Source organism: Callospermophilus lateralis, chromosome 14, assembly GCF_048772815.1.
Source record: "Callospermophilus lateralis isolate mCalLat2 chromosome 14, mCalLat2.hap1, whole genome shotgun sequence".
In the NCBI taxonomy this organism is placed as follows: Eukaryota; Metazoa; Chordata; class Mammalia; order Rodentia; family Sciuridae; genus Callospermophilus; species Callospermophilus lateralis.
In genome coordinates, this window is record NC_135318.1 from 86,079,884 (window position 1) to 86,100,017 (window position 20,134).

The 20,134-nt window shown below is 39.8% G+C and overlaps 1 pseudogene; it reads right to left on the minus strand.

Moving 5' to 3' along the window:
• Positions 1 to 4,321: 4,321 nt before the first annotated feature.
• On the minus strand, positions 4,322 to 7,161 carry LOC143380043 (transcription factor AP-2 gamma pseudogene; annotated as a pseudogene).
• Positions 7,162 to 20,134: the final 12,973 nt, after the last annotated feature.

Here is a 20,134-nt window from a genome sequence, read left to right on the forward strand (position 1 = left end):
CAATCAGAGTTGCAACCATAAACAGTAAACCTATTCAGCTGAATGCTACTCTCTCAGGAAAAATTAACTTAAATATGCAGTGTAATCTAAATATACATGGTGAATTTAGTACTACCATTTTGTAATGACTGCTTATCATATTCTGAGCTGTTAACTTTTTAAAATTATATATAATGGAAAAGAGTAGATTTGAAACTAGAAGACTTTTTCCTCTATATGTTTATTACCTCCAAAGTACCTACTGCAGGGAAGCCTGAATCATAACAGGTTTGTGCCTTTGCAGATCAAAAACACAACATGCAAGCCCACTGGGCTTCTTTAAAATAATTGAATTGACCCTTCAGTAAATGAAAGGACAAAAAAATGTGGCATATATACACAATGGAATATTACTCAGTATTAAGAGAATAAAATCATAGCATTTGCAGGTAAATGGATGGCATTGGAGAAGATAATGCTAGTGAAGTTAGCCAATTCTCCCAAAACAAATGCCAAATGTTTTCTCTGATATAAGGAGGCTGATTCATAGTTGCGTAGCGACGGGTAGCATGGGAGGAATACATGAACTCTAGATAGGAAAGTGGGGTAGGAGAAGAAGGGAGGGTGCCACAGTCTGGCTGACTGGGCAAAACAGCCAGGGGGAGTGACAAGCAACTTGTGAAAATTGATTCAGTGGGAGCCGCTTTATTGTAGGACAGTAGAGGTATATATACCTAACTCATTATACACAGCTTGGTTCAATTAACTTCATCCAGATACATCAATCAGCCATCAAGGAATCCTCATCATCTTAATTACACACAGCTTAACTCAATTAACATAAACTAGATACAGCAGTCAGTCATTAAGGAATCTCCACACTTAATGGCTCGCTGGCACTGGCATTACTTCACAAACCACTTCCTCTGGCAAAATGCCAAGCACCATCTTGACTTATCTGTGACTCTCAACAGGAGGGGGGTTAGCAAGGATGGTGGAATGTGATGGACATCATTATCCAAAGTACATGTGTTAAGACACAAATTAGTGTGAACATACTTTATATACAATCATAGTTATGAAAAATTGTTCTGTATTTGTTCAATAAGAATTGTAATACTTTCCGCTATCATTTATTAAAAAAAAAATTTAAAAAATTTTAAAAATAAAATTTAAAAAAATTGAGTGTTTACTTAGTTATTATAATCTTTGCAACCACTGAAAAGTTTAGATGTTAACATGGTATTAATCACCAGATAAAACATATTAATTTGATAATGTAAATAATAGATGAACTCTGGTTTCAATGACAATATATTTTACAATATATTGAATGAGATTTGAATTTTTATTCTCAGGCCACAGGATGCTCCTGCATTTTTTTAAGGGAGAGAGAGAGAGAGAGAGAGAGAGAGAGAGAGAGAGAGAGGGAGAATTTTAATTTTTATTTTTTAGTTTTCGGCGGACACAACATCTTTGTTTGTATGTGGTGCTGAGGATCGAACCCGGGCCACGCACACATGCCAGGTGAGCGCGCTACCGCTTGAGCCACATCCCCAGCTCTGCTCCTGCACATTTAAAAAAATGAGAGAGGATAATCATGGGCAATTTAAATATTTTATATTTAAATATCACTTTCTGGATTTTTCTCTTGTATCAACTCTTTTCTATCAATGTATCTGATAACTAAACACCATGCTTGATTTTAAATGGATAAAGAAACTCAAGCTATACTTAAAACCAGATCTTTGGAATAGTACATGAAGAAAGCAAATACTCAACTCCAGGCAACATCACCAATACTTACAAGGATGTACTTAGAAGCGGCAGAGCTCATTTTAAATTGTACTTCCTGAATGAATTAGCTCACCTTTCACAGAAAAATCAGTCTACCTTTTTAGAATTTCTTAGAGAGATTTATTTTTAATTGTATTAACTTATTTAATCCTCTGAACTACTATTTGTGCAACAGAAAAAGTAATTTACTCAGTGACACTGGAGTCCTAAGATGGAATGATTCATCTCCAAAAAGCAAGTCCACAGCTTCCTTCATACTACCTGGGAAGGAAGTCCCTACTATCAGCACAGCCTTCCCCTGGCTTCCTCTCATATGATGTCCCAGGATGATGCTCATTGTCCATCAGGCAGCCCTGGACTTTTTCCATCACAGAGACACTGTGTGGTGGCCTGCTGATTAATCCCAGTGACTCTGATGTTGGCTCTTTTATTTATTGATATATTTCAGTTTTTCATGATCAGCTCACTGGAATAGTAACCTTTTCATAGTAGACTTTTCATAGTCTATTGTTATACTAAAAAGATTTGGTATAACTGGAAATAATGAATAGCTCCAATAATTCCATTCTGACTTAATTTTGTTTATGAGAATTTATTGGGAACCAATAAGGAAGAAATTTATCCAAAGAAAATAAAAATAAATTTAAAATACAAAGAAAGATAACATGAAAAGTCCAAATTCTTCAACTTCATTAAAATAAAAATAATTAATTTTTGAGCTACAGGAACAAAAATAAAGATGCAAGTTCTCTCTGAGGAAGGAGCAGAGACAACAGCTGACTCATCATCTCTCTGATTTAGACTTGCAAAGTCAAGGCCATGGCTACTGGGCAGCTCTGGAGAGCTGCTGAATGACACCCAGAGCACGGCAGAGGCCAGCAGAGCATCACAGATGTCTGCAGAGAAAAGCAACATATGAAGGTTAGCACACTGGGAGAAGCTCTGCTTTCTCCTCTTTTTTCCTTCTCTCCTTTCTTTTTTGGTTAAGAGTTTAGAATTTGCACAATCGTGGTCATAAGCATATTAGTCTATGCCTGACAACAGACTAATAAGGAAAATAAAAGCCCTAGTTTCCAGTCTTTGTCATTATCCTATTATAACTATTGCAATCATGGCCACGTCAAAGCCTTCAGTGTGATGTGACTGGAAGGCATGCAATCACTCACCATGGAACACTTCCATCTCGCAGACACAGAAGACACATAAACAGCCTGAAGTGCAGGGATCATAGCAAGACACCACAAAAAAAGCAAAAGAGGTGAGTTTTGATCATTGATTACCTGTATTTTTAATATGATTGGCTTAGTTTCACATATCCATAATTTAATTTTACTTTTTTTATTTTTCCACAGATTCTATCAAGAATAATTTTATTTTACAAGTATCATATGCACACTTTGCTTTGAGGAATATTTACATGCAGGGAGTTCAATTCTAAACCTCCATTTCATCCATATCAAATATAACACACATTCATCTTACAGTGAATGAGCCTCACAGAAACAAGATGTGAAGCTATTGCTTTTTGAACAGAGAGCCCTGATTAAACAGAATCTTCCAAACTAAGAACAAATCTCTCTATCTTCTTACTTCTTCATATCCTGTGTACAGATTAATAAAGTTGAAATACATGTTATGAATTATCCCACCACCTTTAAAAGTTAATATTAAAATCGAATCCTATTTCTCAAAAACTTGTAAGAAATGCACCAGTATTTACAGATCCCATTAAACTGTGCATAAAAAAAGTCTGTATACTAAGCACACTGTTTCTCAAAATACAGAGCTTCCACAGGGGCTTGAGGGATGATAGGCAGCAGCAGATGCTTAGTGCCCACCGTTTTCAAGTTTACTTGAAAAATAAAGATCTGAAATAAACATGCAAACAAAACTTTCAGTTCCTTACAGGAACGTGTCATTCCAAAGAGTCAACCATTTAAAGAGTTAACTTTCAAAGTTAAAAAAAAGAGACAAAAGGAAAAATGAAATTTCAGCAGGAATTGTTTCTACACGTTTCCTAAACTAGATGACCCCTCTGAGCACCGGGTTTGCATCAAGGTAGCACCTGTTCACTGGCAGCAGAGCACGTGGTACGTTTTCCTCCTCCTGGAGGGCACCATCACTGAAGTAGGTAGATAATCTGAATATCATCAATCTGAACTTTCAACAGCTAGGCAGCTAGGCACATGACTTCTTGTTTGCCTCCGGGACCTTATGAGAAGGTTGTAAAACTCTGTAGCACCACTTTCAGAGGAAGGAGAGATGGGGGTGCCAAAAAATAAATGCTGAACCAGTAAAAACAAAACAAAAACCAGTACTTGTCACCTTGGGATCATGTGTCCAAGGACAGATAATGCAGTACTAGAGAAGCTGCAGTGACCCTGGAGGACAGGTAACGATCCTGCACGCCTCAAGTGACAGAGGACTTTGGATCGTTAAGTAAGAGAGATTGGAAACTCCTCCCCCAGAAAGAGTGCCTCCAGTCTGTCCCAGTTGAGATGGATTCCTCTGTCCTTTCCCTTCCCTCCCTGTGCTCACCCCCATTTTACTTCCGGTGCTTCTCCATTTTCTCCAGGGTCTTATTAGAATCTGCTGAATTCTGGTCTCTGGGGTTCATAGAAGATTTGCCTATGACAATCAGGGCTTCTCTGATGTAGTTCTGCACCCCACACACAGGGGGGCAGATGGCCTGGCTGCTGAACTTGTGGGTAATCAGGCTAAAATGAGACAAGTGGTTGTGTTTGTAGGTTTCTAAGACCAGGAAGGGCCTGTTGTTGCTGTTGGGTGTTTGGTCTTGATTGGGGAGGTCTGTGAATTCTTTACACACTTGCTGAGCCACCCACAGCATTATTCTTCCTTGTTACCATCTTGGTTTACCCTCCTAGGTGAGGCCTGGTTAAATATTTGGCCACTGGCCTACTAGAAAACTCCAGTTCACAGCCATATGCAAAGCATCAAGCCAAGTGAACAGCATTTTCTTCCATCAAGGATGTCAGAAGGGTCACAAGAGCAGCTTTCTGTCTTCCAGCTGGAAGATTCAGCCCAGTCTTGTCCAAATTTTCCCACAACAATCAGCCATTTTTGGACTTTGATTTCCTGAGAACACCTTCCAGCAGCAAGGCTTTTAAGCATTCAGAAGGTGACAATCGCCTCTGCACTTCAGCCACAGTCACTTATATTTGGATGTCGAGCTGAAGAGAGACAGTCTTCCCAGAACCGAGCAGAAGACTTCATGGGATCCATCAGGGCTACCACCAGCTCCTTCTGACAGGGGAGACCCAGGGGGTTCTTAGCCATGGAAAATGGGACTTTTTCAGATTACAGTCTGGTCAGGCCCAAGCAGATGTGGGTTGATATTTAGCACCTCTCCCAGCTGGCGAGTCATGTCATGGAGCCCTAGGTACTTTGCCAGGCCTGTAGCGTCCAGGGCATGCCGTGGGGTAACAGTGGATTTGAGCAGCTGTAAGCATCCCAAAGGGTGCCCATAGCACCTCCCTCTATCCTAGAGAGTGGGGAAGCAGGCCAGCCAGGCACCCTAGGTGCAAAGGCAGGGCGGCCCCCTCCTGGCTCTGGCAGCCAGGCCAGGACTGTTGCTGGCTGCTGGTGGCCGCAGGATGGTGCAGGGGGCTAAGGGCTGCAGCATAGGCTTTGCTCAGATGTGAGTAGGGATCCACCGACTGAGTGTAAGCCAACTGCTGATGGGGCGGTGGAATGTAGGATGGTGGTTGGTATTCAGTGACTCCAGTGTGGGACAGCAGCCAGGCGGAGATGTAAAGATGCTGCCCTGCAGTTAGATGGGAGATGCATGGGTGGGGGCGGGGATGAGTCCTCAAAACCCTGCGAGAAGATCTGGGCACTGGGTTCCCAGGGCATTCAGAAACAACATCTCAGGACATCCAGTCCCAAGCCAGATAAGTCCAAGCCTGAGCTCCAGAGGTAAGTCAGCTTGCAGCAAACACAGTGCCGAACGTGCTGAAAATTGGTGCTAGCACATGACTCGATATGGACATATTAGAAGGATTTTCTTTAAAATCAGGAAGACGACTCACTGATATCACTGCTTCTGTTATCATTGTACCAAAAGTCCTATCAGTAAACAGAAAAAAAAAATGTAAAAATGAAGACCATATAAACTGGAAAGAAGAAAAAGCAACTGTTAGAACTTCCAGATGATGAGACTGCATAGATAGAAAATTAAAAAATAAAATGATCGCTTAGCTATTAGCTCAATATTCAAAAACTAATGCTATATGGGAACACTAGCTATACTTACAAAACAAGAGAGAATATCAAATGGTAACAAAATACACTGGCTCCTAAGAGTGCATCCTACAAAATGATGCAAGTGTTTATGGGGCTCATTATAAAAAATTTGTTGGGAAATGGGGGGGGGTACCTAAATGCAGTCTGCAAGAACCACAATCAGAAAGACTCCATATTTTTAAAGTATCATTTTCCCTAACTTGATTTCACTAGAAGCTCAATTGAAAGCCCAGGAGGTTGTTCATGAGACTTGAAGGAGTGCCCCACATGGCTTAGGGTTCTTAATCCAGGGGAATGAAGGGAAGGAGCTATGCAAACATGAATAAAAGACAATTACATCTTTGTTTTCACTAACCTCTAACTAAACTCAACATTTACTTCAATGACAGAAGTAAATAGGCTACATAGGTCCAGCATGCCCTGTGCATTTGCTATCAATGTAAATTACATATTTTTTGGTAATCACTGCATGGTTGGAAATGTTTGTGTCTCTCATGTCTTCAAAGTAATAGTAGTTTTTAAGTTCAACACCAGTTTTTGTTCTTTTACAAGTTAATTAAAACCAAGGATGCCTATCATATTAACATTTCTAGTATTCTCATTACTGCACTTTAATAATTGCTTTTGTCTGTAATTCCAGTTGCAAATGTTCTGCAACTACTAGCATTACTCTGAGAAGATGGTCATTGGCTTCAGCAAACTGCAGAATTGATTTGTTCTTGGTGCAACCACACACACACCGGAAAAAAAAAAAAAAAAAAAAAGTTTAAGAAGCCCCAAAGTGGTTGGGATGTTACTGGAACATTATATTACTGGGGTATTATGAGCATTTCAATGAATTCTCTTTGGGAATTTCTACCTGGAATGTTACCATGGTAATTTTTCCAATGCCACAAATTTAGCAGTTCAGTCAGAGTCATTTGTATTTCATGCAAAGGGGATTCCCCATTGGTGGGGGTCAAGTGAGTATTTACCCATAAACTGCTTAACATGAGGGCCTGTTCCCTTTCCCGGTTGCAAATGTTCTTGCATCTACTAGCATTACTCTGAAAAGCAGGTTGGGGTGGGGATGAGTCCCAGCAGGCCTTCATTTATGAGTGTCCATTGACCATCATGGCCCATGGCTCCCACTGTAGTCACTTCTGCACACATTTTTTTTCCTCACCACTATGGTGTCTCCCTCTCCCTCCTCCCCAAACACAAACCTTAGCTTGTTGAGGACCAAGCACAGATTTGAGAAGCAGAGCAATCAGAGAGCATGTACCAGTTGACTAATCTTGGGATGTTCCTCTGCCTCAGCCTTCTCACCTATACTGTGGAGATCACACAACCAACAGGGTTGCTGCTAGGATGAAAAGCATTTGTGTTATTTTGTTTATGGTGAAACAAGTTATCACATATTTAGACCCTACAAATAATCCTGTGAGGACAGTTTCCTCAGGTAATGAGTATTTATAATTTTTGTAACCTCCACATCCAATTTGAAATACAAGAGTAGGAGAGAGGTATTCACAGTGCCAAACAACACATTCATTCATACCCCAAAGCTTATTATTAAGAAGAAAAAGGAAAAAAATGGGCATAGTAGTGCATGCCAGCAGCTCAGCAGGCTGAGGCAGGAGGATTATGAGTTCAAAGTCAGTTTTAGCAACTTAGCAAGAACTTAACCCTCTTATCAAGACCCTGTCTCTAAATGAAAAAAAAAAAAAAATGAAAAAGGGCTGGGGATGTGGTTCACTTAACCACAGTGCCCCTGGGTTCAATTCATGGTATCAATAATAATAACAATAATATTTTTTAATATATTTATTTATTTATTTTTATGTGGTGCTGAGGATTGAACTCAGGGCCTCACATGTGCTAGGTGAGCACTCTGCCACTGAGCCACAACCTCAGCCCAAATAACAATATTTTTAAAAAGAAAAAAGAAGTAACAACTTTTATAGTATAATCTTTCTTTGGGAAGAACAATCTGATACTTTCTAAAACATGATCATTTTCTTTATAAACCTTACTGGAAGGCCTTAAATCAGCTATTTCAGTTGATTCCTGAGGTCACTGTGAAATCCTATGATCAAAACAAGGTGTCCTGCTGCCTCTGACCCACTCGGACAACTGAACTTAAGGTTGCTAATGTGATTTTCCAGGGACACCAAATAAAACACAGACACACACTCTACATTTAAACAAGCTTCAGGATGGCTCCACCGCTCTCAGCCTCAAGCTCCCCAAATGGGAGAGCAAGGGAAAGTCAGGAGAGGCTGGCCAGAGAGAGGGAGCATGTTTGGAAGTGGGCTTTTATTGGGAGGACCTTCATTCTTAGAAAGTCCATTCCAAAAAAAAGGTCAGGAAGGGCAGGGTTACATAGGAAAGTTGAGTGTAACTCTACCCAAGAGGCTGCAGGGTGACATTTCTGTGTCTGAAGACACATCCTCAACTTCAGGGACCAGGGCAATATCCAGGTAACTATTAGATGTAGTGATGGTCAAAGCCTCTCTGCTCAGGAATGGAAAACACAAATCATTCAGAGTAACCTCCCACAGTGCCCACCTCCTGTGAGGACCTGGGACAGGAGCATCTCTCTACCAAAGCACTGGGACAGTGCATTTCCTGCACTTCTGCAACTTTCAGCTAATTGACATACACACAAGGTGAAGTCTCAAATACCCTCAGAAATCTTCACTCCTTGCTGTTTTCAAGATGAACTGTTCTTTATTTTATACTATGATGCCTGAAGAAAAAGTTGGTAGGGTCAGATGTCATTTGGATTCTCTGACATCATTATAAAATATGCATATTCCTTAACTAAATATTATTCTTATAAATAATCTGATAAATAATATGTCTATAAGAAACAGATAAATCTTGAAATGCTTCAAAGCTACAAAAAATTTTCAAAGAAATTTTAATAGGTGAGATGATAAAAAAATGTGAAAAACTATAACTTAGGAAAAAACAAGCTGAGGACAAATAGTAAGCTTATAAGAATGAACATAAGAGAAAAGAAAATACTGTAGTTAGACCAAAGCAAATTTATTTCTCTGCATAATAGTCACTCATATACATGAGAATGATTCTGCAAAGTTATCTCAACTTTTGAATGCATTTATTCCTTCATAGTTATGACATACTCAAGGTTGTATTTCTAAAAGAAGCTCAAAAGTCGGGCTGGGGCATAGGTCAGTGGTAGAGTGCTTATCCAGCATGAGCAAGATGATGGGTTCCATCTCTAGCACCACAAAAGAAAAATTTTTAGTTGTGATGTGTTTTATAGAAAAATTAAAGACATCACAAATGTACACAATTGACTCTGACTCAGATCAGATTGCTAGGGATATCCTCCTAGGCAGTCTGATGCAACAAATTCATATCTATGAAACACTTAAACCATATTGAAAAGCCACTTTAATCAATACGCTGTTGTTTGTCATGCCATAATAACAACCTTACACTGAGATAATAAAATTATACTTCAGCTTCTAATTTTAAAACTTAAGACACACTCATTCTTATGATTTGGATATGAGCTACCCCAAAAAAGCTCATATAAAATGAAGGAATGATCACAGGTGAAATAATTAATTATGAGAGCCATAACCTAATTGGTAGATTAATCTATTTGAAAGACTAATGATTTAAATAGATTACTGGGTGGTAACTATCAGAGGTGGGGCAACACGGAAATAAGCAGGTCACTGGAACAAGCCCTTGGGAATTATATTTTTGACCTGGCTCCTCGATGTCTGTCTGCTACCCCTCTAATGTGAGGTAAACAACTTTTCTCTGCCACACATTTCAAGAACATAACATTTCAAGAACAATTTCCATTCAGTTTAGGGTTGCAATACAGTCAATAAGTACCCATCAATTAAAACTATTATTAAGCTGCATTTGGTATAAATGAAAACAATAATAATAGTGTTTTTAGATCACAGTATTTGTGAGAAGCCTTACATAATTATTATAAAAAGATTGAATTATAAAATTAGTGTCTTCCAAATACTGAAATTTTAATAGCAGAGGACATTTATTTGGACAGGTACTTGCTACTAAAAAGAGTTTCCTGTGTAATATCTGGTTTTAACCTTCCAGAAAATCTGGGAGAACACACAAAACCTTCTTTTAAAAAGGCTTCCTTTTTATGTAAAAACCTATTAATTCAGTTAAAAATCAAGACTCTGATTTAAACCACTTTACAGGAAATAAAACATTAAAACTTCTCTTGAACCAGCTGACATGGTTATGCAGTTGTTTTTCCAGCTGTGTGGTAAGAGCCTATTGGGTCGAGCAACAGAAAGAATCAAGCCTGTTGCTTCATGGTTTTAAAATTGTAATAAATCTACAGAACCTTTATGGAACTGAAACTATGTTTTAAAATGTATTCCTAGTTCTTACTGAGTATTCTGCTTGGTTCCCTAAAAAGAAAATGATTTAGATTTGCCAGAAAGTCAATTTTTTTTTTTAGTAGTAGGAATTGAACCTAGAGGTGCTCAACCACTGAGCCTTGTCCTTACCACTTTTTATTTCTTATTTTGAGACAGGGTCTACGTTTCTAAGTTTCTTAGGGCCTCACTAAGTGCTGAAGCTAGCCTTGGAACTTGTGATACTGCTTCATGGGACAGTTGGGGCAAGGCACTGAAAATAGCAGGAAACAGTTTTATTTGGCTGCAGCTAGGTTCAGGGGGCACAGTTTTCCTGTAATCAATTAATTAATCAATTAATCCCCTGAGTTCAGGCAATTTAAGAACTTTATCCCAAAGTGTAAGGGAAGGGGCTCAGAAGTTCACAGTCTGCAAAAGTTCACACAAAAGAAACTTTTTCTTTCACTATTCTAGGCAAGTTAATACTTCAAGGAGAACATCTGAGAAGGAGAGAGCTTCTTCTCCCCTTTCTTCCCTCCCCCTTCCAGCTGTTACCATGGAACCCAATTAGTAACCCCTTCTCTTATGTTTGAAATGTAAACATCTCTGTGAAGTTGCATCTCAAGGTCAGAGGCCTAGTTAAAACAATCTGTTTTTCTTATCACACTCTGCATTTGCAAGCACACTTCTACAAACTATTATATATGTTGTTATTTATATTATATAGTCCATAAATATTTGTGAAAAACTAGTAAAGGGGTATACAGCACCTGGAGCACTGACCTCTTCCAGGCAGTGGCCAAGAAGGACAGAGCAACAGAAAATAGGAAGTTTAATTTCATTGAACTCTTTTGTAGAGCTGCTTTATCTGATAATCCTAAAATCAATTATAGTGAAGATTTTTGGAGAAGCTTAAATAGTACTTTCTATGGGGGAGGGGGTACCACCACAATACTCCTTCCTCAGCCTCCCAAGTTGCTAGCATTACAGGAGAACACCACCGCACCCAGATTTTACAAAGCCAAATTAAATAATCATCCCTGTTATTATTCTCACCTGGCCATGGAAAAAACATGTATTTAGCAAAAGAAACATTTTCTAAATAATCAGAGTGGTTCTAAAATTTTAACCAATGTTTCTTATATAGGCATATATATCTTACAGGATTAGCACTTTTTTATAAAACTAGTATTTATCTTCACTTTCTCTGCTTTCATCATACTGCCTGGCAAACAGTAGGCATTTAATAAATATTTTCTAAATTAAACTGACCACCAATTGGAGAACTCTTGTACAACATTCTAAAATCTATCTAAGTTATACTTTAACTCTGACATATATTGAACTCAAAGCATTTAAGAACCAATTTATCAGACAAACTTGGGTCCTATGCCTGTAATTCCAGTGACTCAGGAAGCTGAGGCAGAGTATCTCAAGTTCCAAAGAAAGCCTAAGCAACTTAATGAGGTCCTTAGCAATTTAGCTAGACCTTGTCTCAAAATTAAGAAGTAAAAAGGGTGGGGGATGTTGCTCAGTGGTTAAGCCCCACTAGGTTAAATCTCTGGTATCAAAGAGAAAATAAATCATAATAAGAACCAGAGTGTCTAAATTTTCCAGGTGGGTGTGGGGTAAGTAAGTGACAGCAGAAAGCAGGAGAACAGACTTGAAAAAAGGCTTCTGATTATCAGGAGACGCTGTTCCATGCAGCACTCATTTCCAAAGATACTACTGACTCTGCTTAAACAAGCATATCAGCAAAATTTATCAACCCACCATACTCAGGGTTAATTTTCAGAAGAAATCCAAATATTGAACATTTAGGGTATTTTTGCATTATGAGAAAGTAACATCTCAGATTTGTCAAGATTGCATAATTCTACAGAGTAAAATTCATGAAAACAGGCACAGCTGTGGTTTTGCAGACACATACAATCAAGGAACAATTTTCCACACACCAAATCATGCTGCTCCCCAATCTCAGAATCAGAATTCAAAAGAATGTCTGCCTAGGGTGGGAGGGTTTTCAGGCTGTGCTTACTCAGTCTCTCCCAAGGCCCTCTGTCTTGTCTCACACTTTCATTGATTTGGGAACCCTGCAGGTAAAGCAATAGTCCTCAAACTTGGAAATAAATATAAATTTTCTGGGATATTTTTAAAAACAAACAATTCCTCATCACCTCATTTAAAATTCTGACTTCCTAACTTAATCTGAGCCCCGACAATCCATAGCACTCAGGACACAGTGAATTGTATTTGTTCATTCAAGGCATTCAGACTATGAAATCCAAAGAAGGAAATACAAAGATTCAGGTCAGCAGCCTTCACATCTCTACAGTAATGGACTCATGGACTATGCATTTTAAGAAAGGGTCTTGCTATGTTGCTCAGGGGCTCATTAAATTGCTGAGGCTGACCTTGAACTTGGGATCCTTAGGGCTCCTGAGCTGCTGGGATTAACAGAGTGCAACACCTGCTTGGCTCAATGGTACCCTCTTGAAATTGTACAACCTATAGACAAAAGTGGAGGCAATATTTTCTTTTCTTTGGGATTTATAAAACTCCTGGCTTTTCTAAAGGTAGCAAGGTTAGCAAGATAATGGAAGGGATCTTACTCTGTAGGAAGCAAACTCACAGGAAAAAGGATCAGGAAGTGCACCTCACAAATCCCAATAAGCACCAGGCATCTGATTTGCACATTGCAAAAGGGCCAGAACCCTGCCAAACTACTGAGCATAGGGTCCATAATCACAAAAATTCCAAAAGAATTTTAGAAGCTATTTAAGGGTGAAGAAAACATCCCCAAATCAAAACCCTTCAAATGATCACACAGCTGCCTAGCCAGCCACTTTGACATAACTCCAGAGGAAAAAAAAAATCCAAAATCCAAACCATATCTTGCCAAGTTCAAGTCCAGCTCCCTCCACCTGTGCCTGAAGTCACACATGATTAAGAGCCTGTAGCCCACACTCAGATGATATACAGGATAATAAAATATCACATTATTACCAAGTAACTATAGTCAATGCCCCCAAACAGTAGTTCACAAACGACAAATCAAATTGATTTTGATTATTCTTAAGAGAAGTCAAAAAAAACAACAAAAAAAAACTCACCACCAACAAATTCACTCTATCTACACTTATTATCTGCTTTTTCAGAAGCTGAAGTAATTTGCTAAAAGGTCGTCCCTTTTATGAAACCAAATAAAATCCTATGCTAATTGCATTACTTTCTTATTTAATTGTAGCAAATATAGGAAAACACCTTTATTTCACCCAGCATTTAGGGGACATACTTACATAGGAAAAATAATATAGTAGAAGGTGTAAATCTGGGTCTTTTAATTGTCTCTCCTGTGCAATTAGAAAAAACTGGAAACTGCCTTCAAACAGCAACTGCTCTGAAAACCAAAATAATCCTGAGAGATGATTAGAGAAACCTACTATAGCCACCCCCACTAACTGCCCAGGTGACCTCAGATGAGTGAAAATTTCCCCCTGCTCAAGTTTGCTAATTCCAAATTGGCAATTGGCAGGTTTTCTACTTCCAAAGAGAATTAAAGGTGTATAAAAAACCCAGGCAGAGGGTGCACATGCTCGGTGAGTATGGGCTATTATAACCACTGCACCCATTTTAGAGATGAAAAAGCTGAGGTCTGTTTGCCCAAGGCAACTGCTACAATGCACCTAGAAGTCCAGGCTCAGTGTGTGAGGACTTGGTATAATTTCTAAATAAAATGTATATATACCTGGAATTCCCAGAACCTCAGCACCACCCAATCCCACTTCCAAGAGATGTTGGGTCACTTCCCGAAGGCAGTGTTGCCACCCAGTGACAGCACTAAGAACAGCCACCAGCCCTGAGCCTCCACAGTCCCCAAATGGCAACACTTCAGAAAAAGGGGTATTATTATCTATTTATATATTTATTTTAGGTACCGAGAAATGATCCCAGGGGTGCTTAACCACTGAGCCATACCCCCAGTCCTTTTTAAGTTTTATTTAGAGACAGGGTCTCACTGAGTTACTTAGGGCCTCCCTAAGTTGCTTTGAACTCTTAATCCTCCTGCCTCAGCCTCCCAAGCTGCTAGGATTATAGGTGTGCACCCAGCTAAGGGGTATTATTTTTTTTAAATGGACAGGACTATTAATACATAACAGACCCTCCTAAGAATTTTGAAAAACTTTTAAAAACAATCTTGACATCAACAGCATGTTCCTACTCATGGAGACTCTGCTTGGTAAATGGCTTCTGGCTGCACCCCCATACCCAAATTATTCCAAATTAATGAGTTTATCTGATTGAAGTGCTCCGAGGAATTTGGGAGGTGGCAGCAGCATGAGAACTCAGCTCTTTGATTCACAGAGTAACTGATATGAATTCCTCAAAAGCAAACCCGCTGCATTATGCAACTGCTCCTCACTCACCTTGTTAGAAAGATAGTGTCACACACCCCAAAATAAGACCATTTGTCCTATTTTCTTCCATGGAAGTGTTACATATTCCATTAACTATGCTTTCATCCCTCCCTTTTCAATTGCTAGATTTCAGCAGCCAACTGTGTCACTTTGCTATGCCCCCAAAATAGCTAAACCAAGTAGTTTAAAATCACATTTTGTTGTTTGGCCAGAAAACCATCAGGCTGATTTCAGTTTAAAAGAAAAAAAAAAAATGATTAGAGGACAGGGACCGCGCCTGGATCTGGGGGTTTCCTCTTGTCCCTTTGGCAGGTCTGGATCTGTGAAAACAGGGAGACAGGGACCACTATGTGTTGTTCCCGGGTCACCCTGGTGCAAAGGGAGAGCAGCCAATCAATAGTACTGTTTGCTTCTCATCAGTGTTGCCAAATTAAAGCCCCAGAATGCCAGCAAAAGAGCACAGGTCCACAGAAGAGGAGCTAGCACCAAGGCATTCTTCCTGCAGGGGACCTGGGAGACGCATATGAAGTATTTTCAGCCTTCAGGAAGCATTTTTCCCATTGGAAACAGAATGAGGATGAGGAGGGAAGAGGCAGTACCTTACACCTCATAGAGATGATCTCATCTCTTCAACCTCAAAATTTAACAGTTATACTCCTATTTGACCTGGGATGATCTCCAGCCAGTCCTTCTTCTCCAACCCCAGTAGCAAGGCCAAGCACAAAAACCCATCATATGTCCATTATACAAATTAAAAAAAAAAATGTTTATACCTACGTGGTCTTTGGCTCCGTTCTTCTCTTTCCATACACTCCTATCCAAATCTCTTTCATACCCATGAAAATGGTGAATGTATTGAGACTCACTATTTTTCATGTAATGATAAGGATGATAGTTATAAATGATAAGTCCTTAACATGCATTTTCATTCAAGTCACATAATGATCTGAGAAGTCAGGATACGATCACCATCTTATTTCACAAAGTGGAAAACAAAAAAGAGAGGCACAGAGATGTTAAGTAACTTGTCTAAGGTGGCAGAGCTAGTTAGGACAGAAGCAAGCTGGTTCCAAATGCCCAAGTTCTTAGTCCTCTAATAATCCATACAACTCTCCTTGGGAAACTGATTTAGAAAAAGTTAAATGCATTAACAAGTTCCAATCTACTACAGGATTTCTTCATGCTCTGTGCTGGCCAAGATGCTCCTAAACTGGCCGACACATACCAAAGTTCTCATTCATGGTGTGAATCGCCTCCAACAGGACCAACCCCAAGGATAATAGAAACACCGCCTAATTTGAGCTTCAAAAAAAGTGCAATGCATAGAGAGAACCTGATGTTCTCATTACCCAGTCTAAAGAACACTTGTTAAAATGTTTTTAAGAAATTAGTCATATCAAGTGCCCATCAAAACCATGAGCCCTCACAGACCTGGTAAGCTATTTCCTGTTGATTTTTTCTTCTGTCTGAAACACTAAACATTTTGTTACATATGACACCAAGTAAAATGGTCGCTCCAATTACAGGTGTCCCTAAAGGGGGACATTGTTCATGACATCCTCTAGCTAAACCCACCAATCCTGCACATCCACTGCTTACAGAGCTGGCCATCATTCTCAGAATAGGGATCAAGTGTGAATCACCTGCTAGACACTCCTGGCATCATGGACTTCCCTCCAAGTGAAATTCACCAGAGTTACTTCCAGATTTTTATATTTCTAAGATATTAAAAATTCTTTGTCTCTGGAAATTGAGACAGGAGCATTGTGTGTGGGGGGAACAAGGGGAAGTAAACACAGAGTAATGAAACACATTATTTTTAGAACTACTGAGTGCACACGTGCATGCCTGTGGTACTGGGGATCAAACCCGGGGCCCCATGCTAAGCAACTCTACCACTGAGCCAAGCCCCCAGCCCTGGGGTCACTATTGTTTTATTTTGTTTTGTTACAACTTAATATAAACAGCATTAAAATAAGTCAAAACAAAATCGGTAGCTGGTCTTCGTTTTTCCAAAATGCTAAGAACATTTTCATAGTCGCTGAACTTATTTGGTTCTTTGCAGGCAAGAAGGTCGCCCTCATTCCTCAGACAGGGAAATAGAGGTACTTGATGTTTTAATCCTTTGCAAATATTTACCGAGGGCCAAAAGCATGCACAGACAACTTTGGCCTAATATGTGTCCAGGTCACATTGTTCTGGGACATATATTCAGTGACAGTTGCCAAATTCCACAAGAAGTTTTCACAGTCTCGGAACATTTCTCACTTGCCTCAGCCCCTCCCTCTACCTCAGCAGTGGCTGCTGGCTTGACCCAGATTGAGCCTTTGTGGAGAATTCAGAATTGGGACCCTCTTTCTTGGCTTCCACTACATTATTAGATTTTATTCCCTACACAGGTGCAGCCAAGAACATAGCGCAAGGGATTCTCACTCATCATCTGATAGCAGCCAATCTGTAACCAAGGTGTACCAAGGACTTACTGAAAGACATAAAATACTGTTGAGGGAACTTCAAATGTTCTCAGTTTTTCCCATTATAAAATATGACCTCAAAAAATGTGTGCCCCAGGATAAAGGGTCAATCGTAACTTCTAATCTCCAGATTCCAAATACACACTCACAATCTTCAACCTGCTTAGAAACAACACGCATAGCCCCACATACTGCTAGCAAAACACTGGATGGAGACTAGATTAAAAGCCACCGTCACACAGAGTGATGGTGCATGCTTATAATCCCGAGGCCTTGGGAGGCTAAGACAGGAGGATTGCAAGTTTGATGAGTTAGCAAGTCCTCAGTGACTTAGCAAAACCCTGTCTCAAAATTAAAAAAAAAAAAAAAAAAAAAAAGTATGGGGGATGTGGCTCAGTAGTTAAGCATTCCTGGGTTCAATCCATAGTATTACCAAAAAAGAAAAGCAACCACCATCACCTTTCACAGTCGAAGGCTAACTGCAAAAACAACCTACTAGCTAACAGTGCTTCACCAAGTCAGATCAATTCCAATGCTTAGACTCTTTTTGGGGGGTAAGAAGTTGCCAAAAAAGGGAGAGGAGAGATAGGAAAAGAGAACAAGTAATAATGATCACATTAGGGCAAAATAAAATGATATTACATGAACAGCAAGGAACTGGTGCACAATCATAACCCCATATGCACTGTTTATCTTGGGAGATTTTCAGAAGAAAAGTAAATCTAAAAGGTTTTTTTTTGTGTGTTGTAGCATTAAATTGTCAGCATTTCCTGGACAGCTTCATGTAAACAACATAATTTGTGTCCAGTGAAAACAGGGACCTGTTCTCAGATTCACCTTGGGAAAGCACCTTTAATATGCTAACAAACCTTTCCTACACCCTTTCTTCCTCCAGGGACCCTTACTCTCTCTCTATTTCAAAAGATCCTGTAACACCTATTTGTATTTATGTTCCTGCTTCATCAATCCTCTCTCATGAACACTGTCTAGGAGGGAATATCAAAAAACTTATTTCATGAACATTGTCAAAAAAAGACCTAGTTTAGAGACTGGGTAAAGAGTCTTCCAAGGATACATTTGACATGGGGCATAGGGAGACCCTGTGTGATGCCTCACAAGGTATCTGAGAGTAAGATGGCCAACTTCCAAATATTACTTTTGTCTTTTACTAAGAAGGCCAGGAGTGATACCCATCAGGACTAAAGCATGCAAAAACATGCAAATGCAGGAAGAGATGGCTAAGGGGATATTGGGATTCACAGGACATCAATCATGGATCTTCCAATTCTGATATATCAGGCTATACAGCTGAGCTTGTCCATCTGAAATGTTTCCAACAGCAGCCACCTGGATGCAAAGGAATCACAGTACAAAACACTGGAATGAAAAAGAAGTTTCACTGGAAGACCAAGAGAGAAATCTATTTTTAAAAAGAGTTTGTGCTGAATAGCTGGAGAATGCAAAAGAGACAAAAAGGTTAACCCTTCCAGGTAACATGATTTTAACATCCTGTGACTGGAGATACGGACCAGATATTTAAATGAATTTTAAGTAGAATTTGCTTTAAAATCATGAGCAGAGAACGGCAGAGTAAAGGAGCATGACCACAGAGAGGAAACCAGGAGGTACTTGGGAATGAAATTAGCCAAATTAACTGTTATATTATGTGCATGTACAAATATATAACAATAATCTCACTGTTGTGTACAATTATAATGCACCAAAAAGGAAAAGAAAAAAAAAATATTTGGACAGGGTGGAGTGGGGTGCGAAGGGGGCATAGATGAAATCAGACTGAGTTGACAACTGTGGAAGCCCAGTGAGAGATATAGAGGTCCATTATAGTCTTCTGTATTTATGTTTTTTTATAATATTTTTTTGACAAAGATATAGAAGAATGCAAGATGCACAATATCAGGTTTGATAATCCTTCTGCTTTGCACTTTGAAAGCCATCACTTGAATCACTAAAGGAGAGGTGGATTCCACACCTGCCCTGCTGTTCAAAGAGTAAAAGCCACCCTTTGCTGCTTCGAATCCCCTAGAGAAACACCTATGCAAGGGGCTGTTTTCAAAGCCCTCTTCAAGTACAGAGACACTGAATCCCAAACTGGATTTAGGTTAAGATTTCACAAAGAAGACCCTAATAGAAAACTAGAAGCATTTTTATCCCTCTGGTCAAATTCAGAGGTATCATGTGAGTCCCCCAGAAAACTCTGGACACCCGGCAACCCCCCGCCACACACACACACACACACACACACACACACACAGGATTTCAGCCGTCCAAGGAGCTGCAGAGCAGAGCGGAATTGGTTTCTCAAGTCTGCCCTCCGCTGCCTTTCCCCTTCCCTTATTTAAGGATGGCCCTCCTGGCGCCCAGGGGCGTTGCAGCCCCCCAGCCTGGGCGGGTGAGCCCCATCCCCGCTGTGTGGAGGTGGCGGAGCCCCACCAGTGGAGGTGGCTGGAACACGATGAGTAGCTCCCGGCCGCACCCTGAGATCCACCGGCACCCTTGGAAAACCAAAAACCAGTGTCTTTCAGGAATCTGACATTTTAACTTTGCCTGGATCTAAAAGCCGCAGTACACTCTTCTGGCTGCACTTTTCCAAACCATGCCTCCCACCACCGCCCCTTCCCTTCCTACACCCCTCAGGTCCTGGACAAGGGTAAAGACTATTTATCTAGCATCACGGGCACACACACAATAATAATAATAATAATAATAATAATAAATAAAAATAAGGAAGAAGAAAGTGGTCCAAGCCCCACCAAGGCAGCATTCCTGACAAGTTCCATTTTGGATTTCAAGCTTTCTTCATCAGAGAAGAGAGAGAGAGAGA